This window comes from Dermacentor variabilis, chromosome 4, assembly GCF_050947875.1.
Source record: "Dermacentor variabilis isolate Ectoservices chromosome 4, ASM5094787v1, whole genome shotgun sequence".
Lineage (NCBI taxonomy): Eukaryota > Metazoa > Arthropoda > Arachnida > Ixodida > Ixodidae > Dermacentor > Dermacentor variabilis.
The window spans coordinates 42,361,303-42,383,801 of record NC_134571.1 but is presented as its reverse complement, the minus strand read 5'-3'; positions in this window follow the sequence as shown (position 1 = coordinate 42,383,801).

Below are 22,499 nucleotides of genomic sequence, written 5' to 3'. Positions count from 1 at the left end.
GCAACGATCGCTGCTAGAGTGTGACCTAACTCGGCGAGAAGCTGAAGCGAAGTAAGCATTGCTGTCAAAGAATCTGCCCCGTTGTACTTTCCCGATTTCAGACCAAAAAGAACAACTGACGTCCTTGAATGTCAACCCATGTGTTCCGATTCATAATGGTCGTTAATGTATCAAACAAGTTGAACAATGGGCTGGAATCGGTGGCTAATCCGGTGTCTGACACACCACATTTATTCACACCCGTCTGCTGTTTGTGAGCGCTGAGAAAAAAAGAGTAAAGAAGCAGCATTCTTCTTTTATCACGGATCTGGTAATGGTTTGTGGTGGGTGTGTCTCCTGGTACACGGAACTCACATGCTGAAATTGGCACTATATATATATATATATATATATATATATATATGTATATTTTGCGTTCGAGAAAACGTAACGCACACACGCGCGCAGCAAGGTCAAATTTTTGGCCTAAGCGGAACATCTCGGCCAGGTTGAACCAGCGAAACCGACACGACACACAAGATGCGACGTCGTGGTGCGCTCTCCGTATCGTGTGTTGTCGCATCGGTTCCGCTGGTGTAAGTTCTTGGAAGCACACCCGCGTTCAGTTTCTGTCGGCCGTGTGCGAAGCCAGTCCCCGCGCGCTCGTGAGTGAGTCCCGGAGAGAGGGACCAAACTGTGTTCGGCTGCTCGCCGGCGGTGGTGGTGGTGTGGCGCATCCATTATCGAGCGAGGCGAGCGTAGAGAGACGACCATTCGGGCGGCAGGCGCACGCGCACACCCCTACCAGCATCAGCAGCGAGTGTGCGTGCGCGTGTGTGTTTGGTTCTCTCTTCGGGCGCTCCTTTTCTGGGCTAGTGCCTCGATGGCCGAGCCTGGGCGGCGGCGGCGGCGGGCGGTGGTGTCGGTGGCCGACCGTGGTGCCTGCCCCCCTCCCCTCTTCTTTTCCTTCATCTGCTGCTGCGGGCGAACGTCCTTCGGGCGAGACAGCGGAAGGAGAGGGACTTCCTGCGGCGGGGAGCAGGAAACGGGCCGCTCTTCTTCAATGGGCGCCCACTTCCTGCGCCGGGGGCCGTATACCAAAGCGTCGTGCCCGCCCCCTCCTTCCAACCCCGCTTCTCTGGCTGAACTGCCAGCGACGGCTGCTCGGTGGCCACGTGCAGCGACCGACGCTTGTTTCTTGGAGGGCGCGCGCCTGCTGCTGCTGCTGCTGCTGCTGCTCAGAGAGAGGGAAGTTGAGTGGAGGAACGCCGGTGGCGCCATCCCTCGGCGATTTCGGCAAACCCCGTGTGGCCAGCAGATAGCACAGAGCGACAGTGATGGGTGGAAGATGCATAGTAAATGCTGTTTTGTTCTAATCGGTACTGTGGAGAAATTTAGTTGTGGACGGGGACGCCGCCCTGGAAGCGTGACCCGACGCTATTTGCTCCTTCTTATATATAATTATTACTATGTAGAGCGGTGATCCAGCAGCGCACCAGAAATAAATCACATAAAACATTGCACTGAATATCAAAAGCTCACCGTGTGATATGCACGTCATGTTTTATACAACCTACATGGTTCATTTCATGCCATTGTAACAATATAGAGATAGAAACAATTTTATTTTAGAAAATGGTGCACGAGAGGATTGTCTATCTCTGGCACGGTCGTTCTCATAAGACTGACGTAATGTTTTCCGTAATAGAGTAATAAACTAGACTTGTAAGTTAGTATGTAAAAAAAAAAAAAGTCGCAGGCAAGTCTAACTCTCTGCTTCGCAATTTATTGGAGTAAGGTACTAAACTCTGATCAATAACTTCTCACTGTGAACAAGCCATAACCGGTTCTGCTTAGGACATTCTTAGACGTGAAAGCGAAACGGCCCCCCGTCTACTAAATCGGCTCAAGTTGATCAAGTATTCTTTCAAGATTCGCGTTTTCGTTCATTTTGGGGAAAGGAGATGGTTGCTTGCTGAGGAAATTGAAAACCAAGCTTTCCTTTCTTAAATTTCGCGCCGAAATCTCGGCCCGTGAGCGTCAGTGTGACGTCACGATTACAAATTATATTCTCGTACTTGGGCCGTTTTTGGCTCGGGAAAACTCCTGGAAATTTCGTATTGGTTGAGTGCTCGGTTTTCTTAAGCGATGTAGTCCTTCTTTATGGCGATGTACAAATAGCTGGAAACGAGCAGACGCTGTCACAATCCATGACATCAAGGCCAGATAGTGCGGAAACCTGAGGGTGGCGTCGCCATCTGTCTTCTTTCGCGGTAAGGGTGGCCAAGCCTCCTCTCGCGGTAGGAGTGGCCGATCAATTGCCACTGCAGATAATTAATTTACGAGTACTTCACAACTTAATAGTCCTCCTTTAGTGCACCTTAATATATGCATATTATAACTTCAAATACGCACGAAATCCCGTTATTAGGAAACAATTTAGCCGAGGCACAGAAAGAAGAACGAGACCATAGTTTCACTGAAGTGTGCGACTATGCGCACTTACGAAGGTTGAGACACGACAGTTGAAATGCGCCCTGTTTCATAGGCAGTTCCCAGTTGGGGTTAACACACGTGCTTGTAAGCGAACGATATTCGGTCTCTGGATCAGTGCAAAGAAAAGTTGCGTTCTAAATGCTTTCCGCCTCTCACTCCTCACCGCTCCGCGACGTCCTCTTCGCATTCTGTCCGCTTTTGCACGTCTCTCATCGAGTAAAAGTCTTGCGTATGTCGCTAGAAGACCAACGACCAGCAAATCTCAAGAAAGAGCCAAAGAAAGCTAGCGCTCTGATAAACTTCTAGGCGGTGCTCTGTCAGCTGTCTTCTCCCGGAGCTCTACTGTACTGACGTGCTTTGGAGGCATTACTACGATTTCACTACCGAAAGGGCGGCTACTTGCGCCTACACTTGTGCAGCAACCCAAGGGAAATTTTCCTAAACCGGTTAGCAAGTGAAAAATGGATACTACCGCTATAGCCATACCTCACTTATCGGCTCGGTAATGCGAACGCCTGTACAACGAAGCTGCCGACGAGAACGCTACCTCAGCAGCTTTTAGCGACATCGACACAAACATAGCCATTCCAGCCACGGACCTTAAACCATACTTACGTCACAAGCTGAAGAAGCACTGGCAGAAACAGGTATTCATTAAACTGCACTTGATCAAACCAAAGTTAGGGCATTGGATATCGGAGAAAACAACACGATACAAGGAAGTGCTCCTTTGTCGATTAAGAATAGGTCATACCTTCGGTACCCACTCTTATCTACCAACTGGAAGTGACCCTCCGTAATGTCCAAGGTGTGGCGACAGCCTTACAGTTCTCCATGTCCTCATCCAGTGCAAGGAAATAGAAAGTCAGCGTAGAAAGTACGTTCATCCTGCGTATCGTCAGTGTATTCTAGTTCACCCAGCATCTTTTCTTAGTAATGAACCGCTTTTTAACCTGGAAACAGTCTTAATCTTTTAGATGAAGTTAATATCTTAGAAATAAATTGGCCGGGTAATGTGTAGCACAGCCTCGCTTTTAAGGAGCTAAACGGACATGACTCTTTATTGCACGTGCCTCTCAACGCTTTCTTTACTTCAAGAGCCCCGTGAAGGCAGAAGTGCTTGTATGCATACTAGTATTTATGGGACCTTTTCATAACGAAACTTTTATGCCCTTTTTATTATGAGTCTTCGTCATTATTTTGATCCTTATATATTTTACGCAGTTAATAGCGACCCGTTTTTAGGCCTCCTTACAGCCGCATAACGTGTACATTTGCAACTCAATTTGATCATTTCATTACTTACACAATTCATTACCATATGTCATGGCGCTCTTTGGCCATAGATGGCCCTTGCGCCATTAAAAGCCATACATCAAAATATGCGAAGGCCTTTACGAAAGAGAGGTAGATTTCGGTGAACTCTAGTGAGACACGTATTGATCGAACCGGTGAACAGCGAAAAAAAAAGTGTCAACGGGAACGTCTTTTCTTGCTTGAGGAGTTTTCAAACTTGCACGAAGCCTCCGTGCTCCTTTCGTCTACACTGCGTCCATTTGGCGTAGCTATAGTGTTAGCACCATAAGGAGAGAAATTTCTACTGCGGAGCAAGCCAATGGAAACATTATGAATGCCGCGCACGCCGAAAAAAAAAAAAAAGAGCATTGTCGGTTATATTGTAAACTGTGTAGATAGCTTCTATGCATAGTCACTTTTGGGAGTTTTCGGACGAAAAGGGGGCGCGATTTTATCATTACCCGTTCCCAAAACAGACCCAAATGCCTAGTCCTAATAAGTGCGCCCATTCATTCATGGTAAGCCGCTCCGAATGGCTTCGCCCTAGCATGTATTTAGTTTTCTTTATTTCTTTAGGTTCAGTATAATCCGATGAGACAACACATTTACAGTTTTTTTTACTTCGGACACTTAAAGAAAGAAGGATACAAATATATTACTCGAATTACGTCGCAACAGGCTAAATATGTGTCCAGGCGAACATCACTCACAACAAAAAATGCAATTCATTCGCTAAATAAATCAATTACAATTAAGTTCTTAGTTACAAACTTCACATCACATGTTTATATGAAAAAGTTGAAGGAAATTGTCCTAAATTTATAGTTTCGTGTTTCAAATTTTCAAGACGGCCATGTAAGCCGAAATATTTCTCCTCAAATTATTTGTTAAATTCACCTAATTACGCACCCAGCACTACGAAGCGCGGCTGGCGGTGCAACCCTCCTTTGACGTAGCAGGAATGGCGTAAAATGACGCTGCGTACTCCGTCTCGCCCCCGATGCTGAAACGACTGTGCGATCAATCGGTAGTTTCGCACATCGCCACTGGGAGTAAGATCGCGAGAAGAGGGAAGTGCGGTGTATACTATCTGGGCATACCATGTGTACACTCTACAGTGTGGCAGTGGCCTTGTGAGCCGTGTCATAGTCGGCGGTGAGTGACGAACTACTGCCTGTGCGGAAAGACGGCAGCGTCCGGCACTCGCAAAATGAGGGGGGGGGGTGGCAAAGAAAGCTTTTCTTTATAAGTTTTCGAGAGTAAAATACATTGCTGGCCCGGCACTAGGATAGATACAAGGACATGCGACGGATAGATACACGGTGAGGAATAGGGGTAGGAAGTGCCTATCGGAAGAGTGAAGCGGTGGTAAGTGCCTCACTTTATGGTGGACACATCAACCGCAATGTTTGGGGAAGAGAGAGAGAAGTGCGGAGGAGAGCAGAGTGTGCAGCGAGGTGCGCGAAATGTGAAGAACGAAGACAACGCATTTGAAAGTGACGACACTTCCTGCAGTGCACCACCAGCGGTATATTAACTATACGCGTGGCTGCGGCTCACTTTGACGCCCGCCTTGGTGGGAAAAAACGGCGGCACGGATACGAGAGAGCGGAAGCCGCGGCCGCCGCCGATAAGGGTGCGCGATGAACCGAGAAGTGGAGGACCGGAAATGACGACACGCTTGGCCGCTGACAGCGGCGACGACGACGACGACGATGTTTCGTACCGCGGGCCTTCCTGCCCCGTCACATTTCGCTTGACGCCCCCTCCCTTCGGGCTGGGCGTGCGTTCGAAAAAAAAAAAAACAGCATGGCACACGGTGACCAGGGGGCGCCATTCTGGACACTGTCAAAAAGATCCATTTCAAGACGAGTTTCACTATACACCGCTGCTTCTGCAAAGAATGGTGGTTGCGTCCTTGGGTGCCTGTTCTGGACCTTGACAAATTCCACCATATTGTATACCAGTCATCTTTCCAGCTCTGATTGGTCCGAAGGGCCGCTACGGCCTCTCTGCTGATTGGATCAGAACGCCGCCATTGAGAGAGGCCGTAGCAACCCCCCTGCGCCAATCAGAGCGGACAAGATGGCGACTTCGACATTATGGTGGGATCTTACAATATAGTGCCCCAGGTATACGAGAATAACGAAACTTTCAGTTTACGCGAACGAGTTCGCAATGTTTGCTTGTTAGCCCCTGTCACAACTCTCCCTACTTTAAGGAAACATTCACTGTGAGTGAAGCAATGTGTGCTACATAACGCGATAGAACACTCCCTTTAGCGACATCGCGCATGTTTGACAACTCTCCAACTGATCCATCAATTTATTTTGATGAAATTAGAAGGGTACATTCGGGCACAAAGATTGCGTGCGTGCGTGCGTTGATTATCGAAGATACGAAAGCTCTGCACGCTTCAGGAACCAACACGGATAACGGACACAAGGGCAGCTGAGTGAGGCATTCATTTCTTTAATGTTTGGCCACGTGGATGCTGTCGAGGGTGAAGCCGTAGTAGCACCCTTTAACTACAGTGGCCATTGCACCGAGTAAATCAATTCTTCGGGAGTAGTATTTGCCATTGTTTGTCACCGAATAAAGACGTTGCAGTTTCGCCCGCAAGGCGAAGCATTGAAATCAACAGCAAGGTTTGGCTTTGCGCTGAAGCTCCTCAGACGGCGTTTTGGGAACACACGGAGGCGACGCGTTGGTGGGGTCGCAGTGACTGTTAAAAAGGAAGGGAAAAGTACAGCGCCGTGACTGCCTCTCGTGAGAGGGCACCTCAAGAGCGCTGTACGGGAAGGGGTGAGGGAGGTATAGAACAACAGTAAAAAATGAGTGGAGGACAAAAGAGAAAAAATAAAGAGAAGAGAAACAAGCGGTAAGGCATGAAGCGAAGGCACGCGAGGCAACTGCTACAGCATCGCAGGTGTACGGTGCCCTGGCAGCGGCGCCTCACAACGCAAGCCTTATGAGGAGCTGAGTCACTGACGTTGCAGGCGTAGCACCTCGGTGGCGCACGAAATAAGACCGAACGACAACTGTCAGCGTTTGTAGCTTCAGGCGTACGCTGCACATTCGTTCCGCTCGGAGCCCTGGGGACGTAGTCTCGGACGCTCACTTTCGGCTATGTACTTTACTATCGCCTTCGCGTGTCTTAGTGCTCAATCAGCCCATCCGGTTCTGCTCAATCGGTCAATAAGGGCGCACTGGAAGTGATATTGCCGAAAGCGACCGTCTGAGGACATACTGTACGCATCGCGGTGTGACATATGCACACAGCCTCTGAAACAGGGACGCTATGTAAAGTGTGTGCGCCCAACACTTGTGCCGGCAGCGGAAGGCAGAATGCTGGCCTGGCTCCGCTGCAGAGTCGATTGAGCGTTGAGATTGAGAGAGATTGAGCGCATCGCCTTCATTTGAGGGGCGCGGTAAATGGAGAACGAAGCGCCTTTGTCACACTCCCCACTGATTTATTGTGGCTGATTTTGCCGTACAGATACCGGTCGACGGGTATCTTTGTATTACTACTTTTAGAATGAAGCCTGAACGTTTTTTTAAACATCACGAGAGACAACGGCTTCAATACTTAGCCGAAGATAATGCTCTCGTCGGGAACAACGAGTTTTTTTTTTTTTTTTTTCTGTTTAGCCTAGCACTTGCATCAACCGAAGCCAAAGCATTTTTTTTTTTTTTTTTTTGGTAAACGGACACCACCCGACGAGGCTCTATTTCAGAGGTGAAGTTTATGGAGGCAAACGCTGGCTTCACCTCTGCTGCTATAAGAAGCTGCGGGAGCTTCCACTGTACAGCAATTCTTTTCAACCTCCTTGGACGAAACTGGACAGGACAGCCTTGTGCTGCTTGTAAAACAGTGGCTAGGGCGCGGGCATGTAGACCTGGAACAGGTATGTCGGTGGCGACACACTGGAACGTCTTGTTCAACTACAACAAACGCCAAATGTCGCGCTACACAACGGAGTTTCCTACAAAAATTACGCGAGGGAACCCCGGTGCCATGATTGTTCAGCTGTATACCATGGGAACATAATTGGTGACACAGTCGCCCACAAAAGTTTACGGACCACGAGATCTTGTGAAAACGTTCAATTTCCGAGCAGCCTAGCCTGCAACGCAGTCAGTAAAAACGAACATCACAATGTCGTTCGCATATACTTGGTAGAGGTTTTGAATGCGAATACTAGGATGCGTATTGTGTGTGTGTGGGAGGGGGGGGGGGCTGCGCAGATATTCGGCTTATTCTCAGATTTCGTGTTCCGTAAAATTTTGTCACGAATGTACACGAATTTGTATAATACCTGGGCTTGTGGCTCCTGAAATTGTTTTGACGTTATATATTCATGTTTCTAAACTTCCAAGCGATCACATATTTAGAACTCGTGAAGGCAATATATCTGCGCACGTTGATAATCATTGCAAATTGTTGCGCTTATATAACGTACTATTTTGTCGAAAAGGAACGATTTTGCCAAGCCACGAAGTCGTTTGAAGCCAGAAGGGCGAAGCTTAGCAAATCCATGTACTACCCATCAATCCCATGCCGGGCGGGGTGCGATTCTCTGGACATCGTCCGATTCCGCCACATTGTTGAGTTTTGTAATGGCGGCGTTTCGAGCCAATCAGAGAGTCCATAGCATTCCTCTAGGCCAATCAGAGCTGACAGGATGGCGAATTCGACCATGCGACGGAATTTCACAATGTCTAGAATAGGCACCCCATGGCTGTTCCGCCATGCTTGTCGGCTCCTTTTGACACTATAGCGCAAGATTTCGCTCTAGTAATTTTTATATAAGAAACTATGTACTTGGCATTCTCGTAACGAATTGGAAATGGCGTTAATCGAGCTTGCACTAATCAGAAATGGCGTTAATCAGTTTCGATTCACCGAATCGCCCAACTTTCAGTTCTGTAGTCCATACGGACGTGTCGGACGCTGTGCTCGCCTTCCTCGATCCAGCGGAAGCAGCAGCCGTGCGAGGCAGCAGGCGGTGCGAGCGAGGCGGCCCAGCCGGGGCTGAGCCTCGTTCGCCGGATGCGCGACTGGGCGCGCAACAAGGTGTTCCTCCCGCGGCGCGCTCTTCCGAGAAGCGAGCGCGCCATTTCCGCCCTCGACGCGCGGCGTCGCCTGCCGCGTCCCACGAAACTCGGCCAGCCACCGGCGAAGCGCCCGTCGACGCCTGCCTGCCTGCTTTTTTTTTTTCGCTTTCTTTGTTGACTTCCTTTTCTCCCCACTAAATTCGGCGTCCGAGCATATGCGCACCTGTTGCGCAACGCATCTTTACGTTTGTTTAAATTGAAGAGGCGGAGGAGCGTGTGCGCTCTTGCGAAAGAGTACTGCGTCGCGCTCTGCCATCACATTGTGTGCACGGCAGTGCATACGCACTCTTTGAGCATTATCGGGCTTTATTTTTTTGGCAGCGCGCGAAGGCGAATTCTTCCTCCAAAGGTGCGGAGCATAATGGAACTTCTGTATGCGGGAGCCTTCTCAGGCTTTTGACAACCTCTGTAATGTGTCGCTGCCGTACGGACGAATTAGCGGCCTAGCTTCGAACGAAATATCGATTGAACGCATGCGAAATGCGCGGACATTTTATGGCCACCGAGCAAGAAAGTACGCTGATAAGACTTTAGCTGTGTTAGTGATTACGCTTCCGCCACAGCAAAAAAGCCCTCCTGTTCGCGGAAGTGGACGCAGCGCAAGCCTTCTCTTACGTATGCGCTTGAACTGCCAGTATGAACTGACCAAGCCTAGTTGTGACCAAGCCTATTTATTTGGCGTGCAAACAGAACTTGCTGGCCAACAAAAGCGTGTAGTGCTTGTACGTCTGCAAGGCAGCATAGTCGCAATCTAAAGGTGTTTTGGTGCCTCCAGTTTGTCTTTCTAGGGCGCCAGAAATTAGGGAGAAAATAGAGTATATTGGTTTAGCGTTGCCGTTGTACTGTTACCGATGCCGCCTGCGGCTGAGTGCGCATGTGCAAAGCTTGCCGCGCATGCGCAGTTCGGGAAAGCAGTCACAGTAGTGGCAAAACGGTAACGCTATGCTGAAACGCTCTGTTAGGCTCTACTAGCCACTTCATGAAGGCCTGCTGGTCACTATCTTCCTCCGCGGCGACTCCTGCATATCTGTACAACGCAACACTTTATTTCTGTATAATGCATAGACATACGCTATACAAGGAAACCAGAGAAAACGCTGAGGAGCTTGGCGGACCCAGGTTCTCTACAATGCGACCGTAGGCGACAGGTAATAGGACGATGGTGCGCAACGCAGATATATAACATCACATACTTCCCTGCGTTGCGCAAAAATCGCCATAACCTTTTGAAGCGACAATACCGAAGCCGGACAAATGGATAACCCGCAAGTAATCTGACCCGGGAACGTCTCCTGAGCCTCTACAAGTTCGCGAAACACATCAGGTAAACAAAGATTTTTACATCGCATTGAAGGTGCCCTCCCTTTTTGCCGCTACCATATGCACCTCCCCTTTTACTCTGCCTTTCTTCCTGTACGCCACTGCCACTCCCTTCCACACTTAAGCGAACCTAACAAATTGATTGATTGATTGATAGATTGATTGATTGATTGATTGATTGATTGATTGATTGATTGATTGATTGATTGGGAGCGATACAACAGAAGCATAAACAGCAGCGATGGTGGAAGTAAGGACATTCAGACATCCTTCTTGGAACAGCAACCAGTTTCATTCAAGGCCACTGAAACCTTGGTGACGTCCAGGGCCCAAGGATACTGTTTCGGCATGCGTGCACCGATTCCTCCGCGTGGAAAGGAGTACGCACACACACGCAAAGTACGTATAAGTGATGCTAGCGCTTTTGTTAAATTAAATTGTAGGGTGTGTGCTTTTGACGTGATCAGTCATCAGAACCGCACTCCATGCATACAGCTCACGGATGTGCATTTCCTTAATAGTTTACAGTAGAGATGTTTTGAAAGACTGTCATTAAAGGCAGAGTAAATCTTGGCAGTTGAGGGGTCCTATTTCGCGAACTACTGCGACCTGTTTTTCTCTGCGTTTCCTGCTAAATTTAGAGGGCTATTTCAGAGGGCGGACCGGGGCGTTTGTTTGTAAATAACCAAAGGGTCTATAAACAAACGCCCTGGTGCTATTTTTATTGGAAATATCCAGCGGCGAAGGGCGGCTGCATTTATAGCTAATAAAATGTGGGAGCAGGAGGTCCGCAGCCGCAATTCTGGAAATCATCTGGAGAGGTTGGTTTCTGACTCGATAAGCCGAGATGATTTATAGATAATCAATCAACGAACAACAACGGCATGCATGGAACGCGAAGGCGTATGGACGTGCTAGCGACGTAGCCACTGTCAGTTGTACAAGGAAGCGACAGCACATCACCTTCGGGTTACACCGACCACAGACAGAGGATGAGAAGGCACACAATCGATACAGACACTCGCGACTAGTTTTTGTTCAGGAAAGCAAACAAACGGTCCCCACTCATATCGTAATACAGGATGTACCGCGCGATGTCTGAATCGCTATTTCCCTCCGTGTATCATTAAATGTTATAACTTTGCAGAGCCAATAAAAACAACGCTCATGGAAGGATTGTGGTGCAATTCGTACGTGGAACAAGCTGCGCTGGCTCCGAAATTCACCCACGATCCTGTTTCAGCACCAAATACACAATGAAAGAAACAATAAACAGCTGGAATGCATCTTAAAGCACCACTTAACCGTTTATGCACATCAACATCACCATAACACATTACTGTGCATCGTAATCAAGCAACGAAAATCGCAGAGAGGTCGTCCCGATATTGCACTGAATCCGGGATTGGCCCATGCACCTTGGAGCCGTACCCTTCACAGCTGCAGCTTGTGTTCGCGAGGTGTTAGAGGTCTGGCTACGCCGCACTTCGGTTTCTAGCGTGTCGAGGGCGTGACAGAAAGCAGAATTGTGGTGCCTCGATGGCAGCTGGACACCGAGGCACCGTGGGACGAACAAAATCGGGGCGCTTTTCTGGGCTTCCGAAACTGATCCGTGGAAGAAAGTGCGATATTCTACTCGCGAACAACTTTCTGCGGCAATGAAGGGACAACTACGGAGGCGGAGCTTCTGCACGCGTGTTAATTACTGTACCACTTATAGTACGGTACAGCTTTACAGCGCTCTTTCTTTCTGGCAAAAGATTACGGAATCACCCTAGCTTCCACGTGCGACGGTTTCGCATTTTCCCAAGCGTGGAAGAGAAAAGCAGAGAAATAAGTCATTTAAAACTCATTGGGGCAATTTGTATTATTTTGCTGAATCAAAGAAGATATTTACGTTGTCTCTTCCCCAGCTTAAACTAAGGTTAATGACTGTGTGGATCTTCTGCACGCTTTGCCTCCGTACGGGCCTTTTACATCGAGCAGCCTGCGCACCGCACGCCAGGGGCCGCCACAGGCGCGCCTCCATTGAACGCCTTCTGAAGTGGGAACAAGCAGGCATCAGCCGCCGACGGCCGCCCCAGCAGCATTCTACTGAGAGGCCGGGGATCACTTAGTATTACGTATTTAAAACGTGGAAGAGCAGAGGGAAGAACTGCTCAGTCGTTAACTGCAAGAACTGCGACAGAAACTTGAAGGTGTGGGATGAGACTGCGATCGTTACCAACGCCACCTAGATAACACAAGTCATGTGCACTCCGATCCATGACGTGATGCCACCTTGCCCGACTGCCATAGAATCTATTGGGGATGCTCCCGAGCAAGCAGCGGTGATTTTGACGTCATTCCTTTCGTGACGCCGCTCTTGGCAATGGAAATTTCGGGCATAGTAGCAGGACGTCAAAACGCAGAGCACACAGGTCTTGTGCTGTCTAGGTGGCGTTGGCTGTATCCGCTTCAGTTGCACAGTGCCCGTGTTTACTATACCGTTCGTCGTGCCTACGTTTTCTCTAGACAAGCGCAACAAGCTCAACAGCCAGTGCTGGATAGTCACTCTCTAGAGAAAGAATTTTGAGCCTGGAAAGAACCCTGAAAATAGCCTGTAAAATAGCACAGAGGCTGATGCAGTATTTCTTATCAGCAAAATACACAACCCTCCGCAGATGAATACACGTTTTCTAGACATATCAGTCACAATGTAGAACTTGAGCACCATTCGGTGACAAAGGCAAGGACATTTTCACCGTGATCAATAGAAATCAATACAACATTTCTTGGAAAGCTGAAATAGTTAAAATGATTGCACAAAGGAGTACTTCATTTACTCAAACATTGTGACGATCATTTGGATGAGCATGCGCAGTTGATTACTGTTTCCAGACAGGACTTTCCATTTGTGCGCTGTCATACAGATGTGACAGGTCAGAAAAGAGAACGCATTGGAGTATACAAACTTAAAGAAGCATAAGAGAAGTGTTTAAGGAGTAACCAGTTGGTACAGTGCAAACAACGAGTGTGCAAGTCGTGCTGCACAGTGTAACAATAAACACCATAACTATATGGAAACAGCTATTGCGGCATCACAGAGACGAAAGGTTCTTGAGAGTTTCTTTACGCGGCTTTGACCCGATGGACCATTGCATGGTAGCTCTCTCTGTGCTCTGGTCAGCTGCGCACAGGTGGACCGATAACCGGAAATAACTTCCAGGCTAACATAACACCCCCTGCGGTAACAACACAGCGCTACTGGCACAGCTGGCACAAAATATCACAGAATGTTGAACTTCGATAAGCAAGCAAGTCAGCGCTACGTCCTCCCCACGCATACACGACTGAGCTAGTTGAGTAACTTCCACTTTGCACGGCAGCGTATAGTCAAACGTGGAATAATAGGCGGGCACCACGAGCTTGCTTTCCGCGCCTGGGAATCGCAACGGCAGGCAAGCGATAACTCGCCCACTAGCAACACCTTAGTGCACGCGTAGGCGAATACATTTTATTGTGCCTCGTCAGTATAAGCCAAAAATTATTCCCAGGTTATCTGATCAGCGCTGGCGACAAGAATGACGCGGTCGGAACCAACCAGCGTGGTCGGAGCAGGTCGCGAGCAGGCATTTACTGCGAGCGCACACACGCCTATTCCCGGACGAAGTCGCTGCGCACACATTTAACGACAACGGGCGCACCGCCGTAACAGCCTTGCAAATCTACCGCTGTAAAGACTAGAATACAGAGGGTACAAGCAAACATCAGACCGCCACATTCGTCGCCTTCAGCCGGTATGCTTGCACACGATAAGATTTCACAGTATCTCCCTCTGCACCTTTGGCCACCAAGGTATATTATGTAGTCTACCCACCCGTTCCTCACCGTGGTGGCCAAAATAGCGGTGATATAAGGCTTACCTAAGGCTGCGGTGGTCATTGTAAACGAGAACGCCGAAGAGAAGGCGCTAAATGGCGGGCACTGTCACGTGACCGAATATGGCGACGCTGGTATGGGGTATGGTATGGCGAATACGGTATGGGACTGTAAAAAGTCCAATGCAAATTTTGTGCATCACCCCACTAGAATTCACTACTGTTGTTGCACGCGACAATTGAGCAGCCACGAACGTGTCTTGTTTTACGGACTGTTGCATGCCCTACAGAATCATTATGAGCGAAAGAAACGAATCTACGTGGCAAAACGTAAGCTTAAGAACACGCAAAGGTAAGGTGCGGATGTCGCCACTGTGGCAGCCAGTGCTTCTGCTTCCCGGCCAGTGCTTCTGCTTCCCGGCCTGGCCGAAACTGTGGCGGCCGGTATAGCCAGTATTACGATTGGCCCGCGTAGATAGTGACCTTCTAGCCTCTCCTAGCCCGCTGCGACGAATCGCTTCGTGAGGCCAACAATATGCTCCCCTCGGACAGACTTGCGGCGCCACCAAGGCGAGACACGTTTGGCGGACCGAGTATTGTTTCTTGGTTCACTGTCGCCTTCAATGGGAACAATGGGAACAAGAAAATTCCTGAAAAAGGGTGTTCTGAGGCGTTTTCTCACAGACCCCGGTAATCGCCACGGTCGTTTGACAGACGCTACAGCTAACTGCGGGGTCACCTCACGAACTAAGACGCGCCAGCTTGAGTCAAGCGTGACAACTTCTGTCTACGAAGCACCCCTCCTTTCTGTGTGTTCAGGGAAACAAAGGTGCAGGAATGAGTGTGTGAACCCTCGCTCCCAACGTGGGTCCTTCGACAACATTGGACGCTTCGATTTGATGAAGGTTGGACGGCACTCTCCCTGGCCTAGGGATTTAGGGAGGACGAAGGATATTTTAAGCAGCCGAAAACGGCTGCTTCGTTTCAGTCATGCTATAGACTGATGAAATGTAACGTCCTCCACTTTTCATGTAGATATTGTAAATAAATCCAGTATACTCCTCGTTCTCGGTGTGGACACGGTGTGAATGCGTCTAAAGCAACTGGACCTGATGCTTTATCAGCTGCACTGCTTTCTTTATGCCCACGGGAAGTATCCAAATATCTTCACCAAATCTTAACGAGATATCTCATTACCAGATGATTGGAAACTTGCCAATGTCGTCCCTGTGCATAAGGGTGGACCGCGAAATAGTGTGTTGAATTATCGGCCTATCTCATTTACCGACGCCCTTAGCGTGGATGAGTCGGACGGTGGCGTGGGCCGGCCACCCCTTTCTTTACATGCCCGACCCCAACTCTTACACCAGGCACCCCGGACGACGGAACTCGGCGCCAACGGGACGCGCTGCCGTACGCTCAGCAGGTGAGGCGACCGTTGCAGGGACCGCACGGAAGAGAGCCGCGCCGGCGAGACGGCGACGACGCGACCTCGTAATCTCGGCGGCGCCGGCATCAGCTTGCTGCTGCGACCGTTTGCGGTGCACGCGCTCGTCGGCACATTTCGCGACGACCCGCGGGCGCGGTCAACAAGGCGGTCACGTATGCACCACGACCGAAAGCCCCGGGCGTCCATCATGGCCATAAAGCAAGACAAAAACAAAGCCGGATTGTTCCTCATCTATATAAATGATATTTGCTCTGGTATTTCATCGCAGATCAGGCTATTTGCGGACGATTGTTTCTTGTATAGGGTTGTTCATACTACCCATGACTGCAGTGTTTTACAATATGACCGGTACAAAGTAAATGAGTGGTGCAACAAGTGGTACATGCTCGTTAACTTGAAGAAGATTTGTTCATAAGCGTTTTTCGGGGAAATGAACTCATGACTTCTGTTACTCTCTAAATCGAACCAAGCTATTATCAGTTCAGGAGCGCAAACACCTCGGAGTTTATTTCAAACCTGTTCTTTCTTGGAGCCGTCACATTGATCATATCACAATTAAAGCATGCCGCGTCCTAGGTTTCCTGCGCATAAATGCAAAATAGTTGCCACTTGAGAGAAAGGTATCATTGCAGAAATCAAATGTCCGATCCGTTCTGGATTATGTTTGTGCTGTTTGGGACCTGTGACCGGCACGTGACGTAAACAGTTTAGAAATAATTCAAAGCATAGCCGTTCGTTTTCTTTGTTCAAATAATACAAGCAATTTCAGTGTTTCAAGAGCGAAAGAAAGCCTCGGTTGGGAACCACTACAGCAACGCAGGGAGTATCATCTCAGAATGAAACTTTTTCACAACATATTCCACACAGGAACAGGTATAGACCCGGGGAAATATTTTTCCAAGCCTGATTACGTTTCACAGCGGCTGGGCCATAAAAATAAGGTTAAAGAAAATAGCCTGCGAAATTGAAGCGTTTAAAAATGTCATTTTTCCCCAGAACCAAAAGCCAGTGGGACAAGTTACCATCCGATGCCGTTACGAGTGTCTCAAACGAGGTATTTTCAAATTCAATAAGCCTGCCGAAGTACAATAGTGTTTTGTGCGTGTGTGTGTGTGTGTGTGCGTGCGCGCGCGTGTGTGTGTGTGTGTGTGTGTGTGTGTGTGTGTGTGTGTGTGTGTGTGTGTGTGTGTGTGTGTGTGTGTGTGTGTGTGTGTGTGTGTGTAAAAAGTGTCCCAGGTACATGTTTTGTTTTACCTGCGCTATTTATTGGTTCTTTGTTAGCCCCTCCCCCTCGCTGTAATGCCTACGAGCGCTGTGGGTATTGTGATCAGTAAATAAATAAATACATTTCTGTAATGTGACAACAGCGACAAGCAAATGGAGGGTTTATGTGAAAAAAAAAAACACACGTATATGTTCGCGTATTGCAAGCAAGGCGCTTTACTGGATGTTGGCGATACTTTGTCGTAGTACTGTGGCGCCGCATCTCGGCAAGATCGAATCCTAGTACCAAGGAAGGCTGTGGAATGCCAACAAAGTATAGAATGATGAGGAATATAAGGAAGCATACTTTATCAGTGATCACTGAAGGGCGTCTCTTGCGTCAGTCAGGCGGGGTCGGTTGCCTTGGCCCAATAACACGCCTCGTATCATTAACGGTTTCTATGATAATGATCTCCCGCGAAACGCAGGGCTCCGTCGCTTTGATATGGCGACACATCTATATGATAAATATTGTCAGATTAGTAGATAACTTTGCTGTCGTTTGTATAAATGTACGCACTTTTTCTTTTTTCTAATTATACCTGCCACCTGCATGTCAGCGTAGACCTTTATATAATACTCTTGTTTTACTAGTGGCTTTTCCAAAAATCACGTACATGCGCATACTAATCTCTCAAGCAATTGTCTTAGGCTGCCGAAGCAATTCGGGTGAGCAATGACCTTTCTAACCTGCTAGCCGTCCTGGCATGTTAAAAGGTAAAAAAGAAAGAGCGAAAGAAAGAGGGGACACGCGAAATTCCGTAAGCAGGCTTTCCCACACACATAGTTTGACCTTTAACCCGACGGCAGACCTCGGGCTAGAATCGTAATTAAGGTGTCAGCATGCAGGCTGCTGACACCGTTCCTGCTGTCTTCCCTCACTCGCACCATCCAAGCTTTGAAAACGCGTGTCGCGAGTTTCGCTACATGCTGGAACGCGGCCATCTTGGTTAGGGCGAGTAAGCTATGTGGGAAAGCCTACTTACGGAAGTTCTCCTATCTCGTAATGCTCCTTTCTTTCGGCATTCTTAACATAATACGCAATCGCACAATCCATTATATCGAAAGCAAAACTGACTTGCCTGTGCATGCGTTACAAGTCACATGCGTGCTGGATTGCTTAGAAAGTGCGTACTAATGGATTACGTTCATAACTGCTTATGTAGTGCGGTCGCGATTGTGCGAAGTGTACGCTCCGATGTTGTCCTATATAATTCTCGTGGCTCTGAATGAAGCATTCGAAAGCTTAGAATGCAAAATTTGTCCTGGTCATTAACAAAAATTAATATAAGAAACAGCCTGCGAGTAAATGAAAGGATATATATAGCAGACTTCCGTTAAAATCAAAAGGACCACGAAAAGTTATTCGGCAAACCCTTGCTTCTGTTCTCCGAATGATTGTTACTATAGAAAGAAATTGCTGAAATTGCTTCAGAATGGAAAGATAGTGCCAAAACAAGCATTCATTTGGCATTAGGTGACTGAAAGTGACGTTGCGACTACACCAATTCTCTTCTTTTGCCATCGTGTCTTAGTTTTATTGATGCGGTTTGTCAATAATCAATCAATCAGTCGGGCCTCGCTTCAGTCTTGGACCTTTTGGAACCTCATCTATATACCAATATGTATGAAGCTATTCGAGAGAAATTAATAATCTTGATTTCATTTGAAAGATAGCTCTCGCTGCCTTTAGATGCCAGCCAGCGTAATGTCATCGTTGGCGCCGTGTCGCCATCCTTGGTGCACGCATTTCGGAAGCCACATGTGCGCATACGTCACTGAATTGAAGAATCATAGGCCCATTAGTTTGCTTTCAGTATTGTATAAGATGCTCACCAAGATAATTTGGAATAGAATCAGGGCGACACTTGACTTCAATCAACCGAATGAACAGGCTGGTATGGTATGAAGAACTTTATTGAGGTCCTGAGGTATCAGTCTGGGACTGATGCCGGCCGCTCCCACGTCGGTACAGAGAGGCCGAGCCCCTCTGCCGTCACACGGGCCCCCTGGAGAGCCCTGAGTTGGTCTGCCAGCACTTCACTGTGCAGCATCCGCTGCCACAGGCTGGTTTCAGGAAGGGATATTTTACAATGGAGCACATCCATGGCATCCGTCAGGTAATCGAGAAATCTGCGGACTACGATCAACCTCTCTATTTGGATTTCATAAATTACGAAAAAGTATTTGATTCAGTTGAGATACCAGCAGTATTGCGTAATCAAGACTAATCAGAGGCATCGCGTAATCAAAGAGTACAGGAGGCATACGTAAATATCTTGGGAAATATCTACAAAGATTCCACAGTTACCTTGGTTCTCCAGAAGAAAAGTAGAAAGTTACCTATCAAGAAAGGGGTCAGGCAAGGTGACACATTCTCCCTAATGCTATTCTCTACGTGCTTGGAAGTATTCAAGCTATTGGACTAGGGAGGCTTAGGAGTGATGATCAACGGCGAATATCTCAGCAACCTTCGGTTTGCAGATGACATTGTCCTGTTCAGCAGCACTAGGGGCGAATTACAACAAATTATGCAAGACCTTAACCGAGAGAGTGTAACGGTGGGGTTGAATATTAACCTGCAGAAGACAAAGATAATGTTCGATAGCCTGGCAAGGGAACAAGAATGCAGGACCTCCAGTCAGGCTCTAAGGTTCGTACAGGGTTACGCTTATCTAGGTCAATTACTCACAGAGGACCCTCATCAGGAGAAGAAAATTTACAGATGAATAAAAATGAGTTGCATACCGTAGGCGTTACCAAATCCTGACTGGGAGCTTACCACTGTCGATGAAAAGAAAAGTGTACACCCACTGCATTCTGCCGCGGCTAAAACATGGGGCATAAACTTGGAGGTTAACAATTAAAGAAGCTCGAGAACAAGTTAAGGACTGCGCAAAGAACGACGGAAAGAAAAATGTTAGGTATAACGTTAAGATACAGTAAGATATATCAGCATGGATCAGAGAGCAAACGGCGATATGCGATATTCTAGTTGACATTAAGACAAAAAGAGAATGGAGCTGGACAGGCCATATAACGCGTAGGAAAGATAACCGGTGGACCATTAGAGTTACAGAATTGGTGCCAAGGGAATGGAAACGCAACTGAGGACGGCAGAAAGCTAGGTAGGGTGATGAAATTGGGAAATTTGCAGGCGCAAGTTGCAATCAACTAGCGCAATACAGGGGTAACTGGAGGTCGCTGGGAGAGGCCTTCGTCTTGCAGTGGACATAAAAAAAATAGGCTGATGAGGATGATGATGTGCTCATCGCGAATAAGTTGTTCTTGCGAAAATGACAGTGTTCACTGTGATAGACAGCCTGCTGCTGCTCGTGCAGTAAATGAGTTCAAAAGTCGGAGAAATCGCTGAGGCATGCCGATTCTCTTTTTTTCTTTTTTTTTGTACTCTATACTCTGGTGAAGGGACCCTAACGTCGTGCGCCGTGCCAATCTCCTTCAGAGGAGGCGCGATGTGGAAAAGGCGCAGCGCCGCAACGACCCCTCGACTCCAACGTCGTGACGAGAGACTGTGTCAGCCGAGGCAAACGTAAACGAGTGGCCCCCGCAGCGTGCAGAAAGTGCCTCGCCAAGAACGGCGCGCGACGATAGCTCGCACAGAGTGCAATTCGCCCAAGCCTGCAGCAACTTGGAACTCCGCCGAGTGAGCGCACAGCGGGGAACGCGGTCGTTTCACTGTGTTCGCCCATCACCGCGGTGCTTTAGACAGGCCGCAAAGCGTTGACGTCTCAAACATGAAGCGACCATGCCATGGGGTCATGGGGTCAAGCTTCCAAAAGTAATTGCCGTCCGAAGATTGCTGTTCAATCAGGCGAACGGGGAAGCCACGTGTCAATGTCGCACACATAATCTGTAGATCGTGTGTGCGACATTGTACTCTCTTTGGGATCGGCACATCTCGTGTAACTTTTCTTCGCAGAGTACAAAAAAAAATTTTTGTAATTCAGTAGCCATGCCGTCGCCGCCATAATATTGTCGTCTCCGTCTTCCTGCTGTTGTCACACACGCGTTCGCATCATACTCACAATCGTTCGCCTTACAGAAACACAATGGCCCATGCGACAACGCCCTGCTGAACCCCAACATATGCTGTATAGCCATCTGGCTCCAAATACTTCGAATAGCATCGATTCTCACCGTACGTAGGATCTGTATAATTTTTACAGCGAAGCCGTATACGGCTAGCCGATTCGTCCGTCCGTCTGTCGCCTGTACGCAGAAAACTCCTCCGGCGCAGCCTCATGCTCATGCGCGAAAGAGAGAGAGAGAGAGAGAGAGAGAGAGGCGCGCGATTGGCTGTGCCAGTAGTCACGTCGTTGCGCTCTCGGTGGCAACCAAGCGCGCGCGCACAGCAGTTTCTCTCCGCCTCCTGAATGGGTACGCCTCGCGTCATACGTACTCCTGAAGAGCAGGCAGCTTTCGATCAGCAACGCCGCGAGCAGAACCGGGAACCAGCTCGTTTACGCCGTGTCGATGCTTTAGCCCGGGCAGAAGAACAGGCTCGTGCAGCCGAGCGCAAGCACCAACTGCGTACCGAGGATCCGGCAGCCTACCAAGTCGTCGTTTAATGAACCGTCGGGATTAACCCAGTGATAAATAACGGAGCTGCACGTTTCAGCTTCAGTGGTGAACCATCTGTAGGGAGTGCTTGGGCGGTGGTTTTTGTTGTTGTTTATTGAATAGGTCTGAGACGTGGTGAGACAGAATCTACATATCGCAACGTACCTGGGATGAGTCAAACAATGTTTCGCGTCAAAACACGGAAATTGAGCTCCGGTTCCACTGATCACTCTTACCCATTGTGATTCCAGTTCAGAGTATACTGCTGCACACACGACCGCTTTACTAGAGGCATAGCAGCCAATTTTCCCAATTTGTCCGGGAGACTCCCGAACTTCGACCAATCCTCCCGATTGTACCAGCGCGGCCGTAATTCTCCCGAAAAACTGCCCCGACCCCCACCGCAAGACAAAACAGGATAAAAAAGAAACGCGCCATTCAACACAGCCGCATCGCAATTGCCATTATGCGCTAGGTAGCTAGCCAAGGTCGCATTTAAATACAAGCCATTTGTGTGTATCCATGGTGTGTAGGCAGTGTAGGTCTACACACCTCAGCTCGATAAATGTGTGGAAGAGCGCGCGTGACGCAAGGGTGTAATATGCGTTGCATAATGACCAGTTCTCTTACGTCTACTTCGCCGTAGTACAGGGCGGTTATGCGGTGAAGCATACGCAAAATATTTCGGTGAAGGATATTAAGAGTGGAAAGGGTCTCCTGCGGCGGGACATACGAGTAGCACGTGCTCCTTAATTATGTGCACGCGCCGTGTGCGGTGAGAGTACGAGCACCAATACGTCTAATAACTAACGTTACTGTGACCCAGGGAAAAAGTGATTTTTTGTTCCTTTGCCGCCTTAATGTAAGCTTAAAATGCCGGCTAGCCCGTGAGCATCGGAGGGGAGCGTGGCAGTTTAAACCTGAATGCTACATGCTACAACACAATCTTAACACTAAAATGACATGTAGAAAGCAGGAGCTTAAGACCTTCAAGCGATTCGGCAAACTCGAGATTATTACTATTATTATTATTATTATTATTATTATTATTATTATTATTATTAGATATGAAAACACATACAAAGCACGTGAGAGGGAAATAGAGAAGGAGCAGGATGGCACCTGCCACCGAGGAG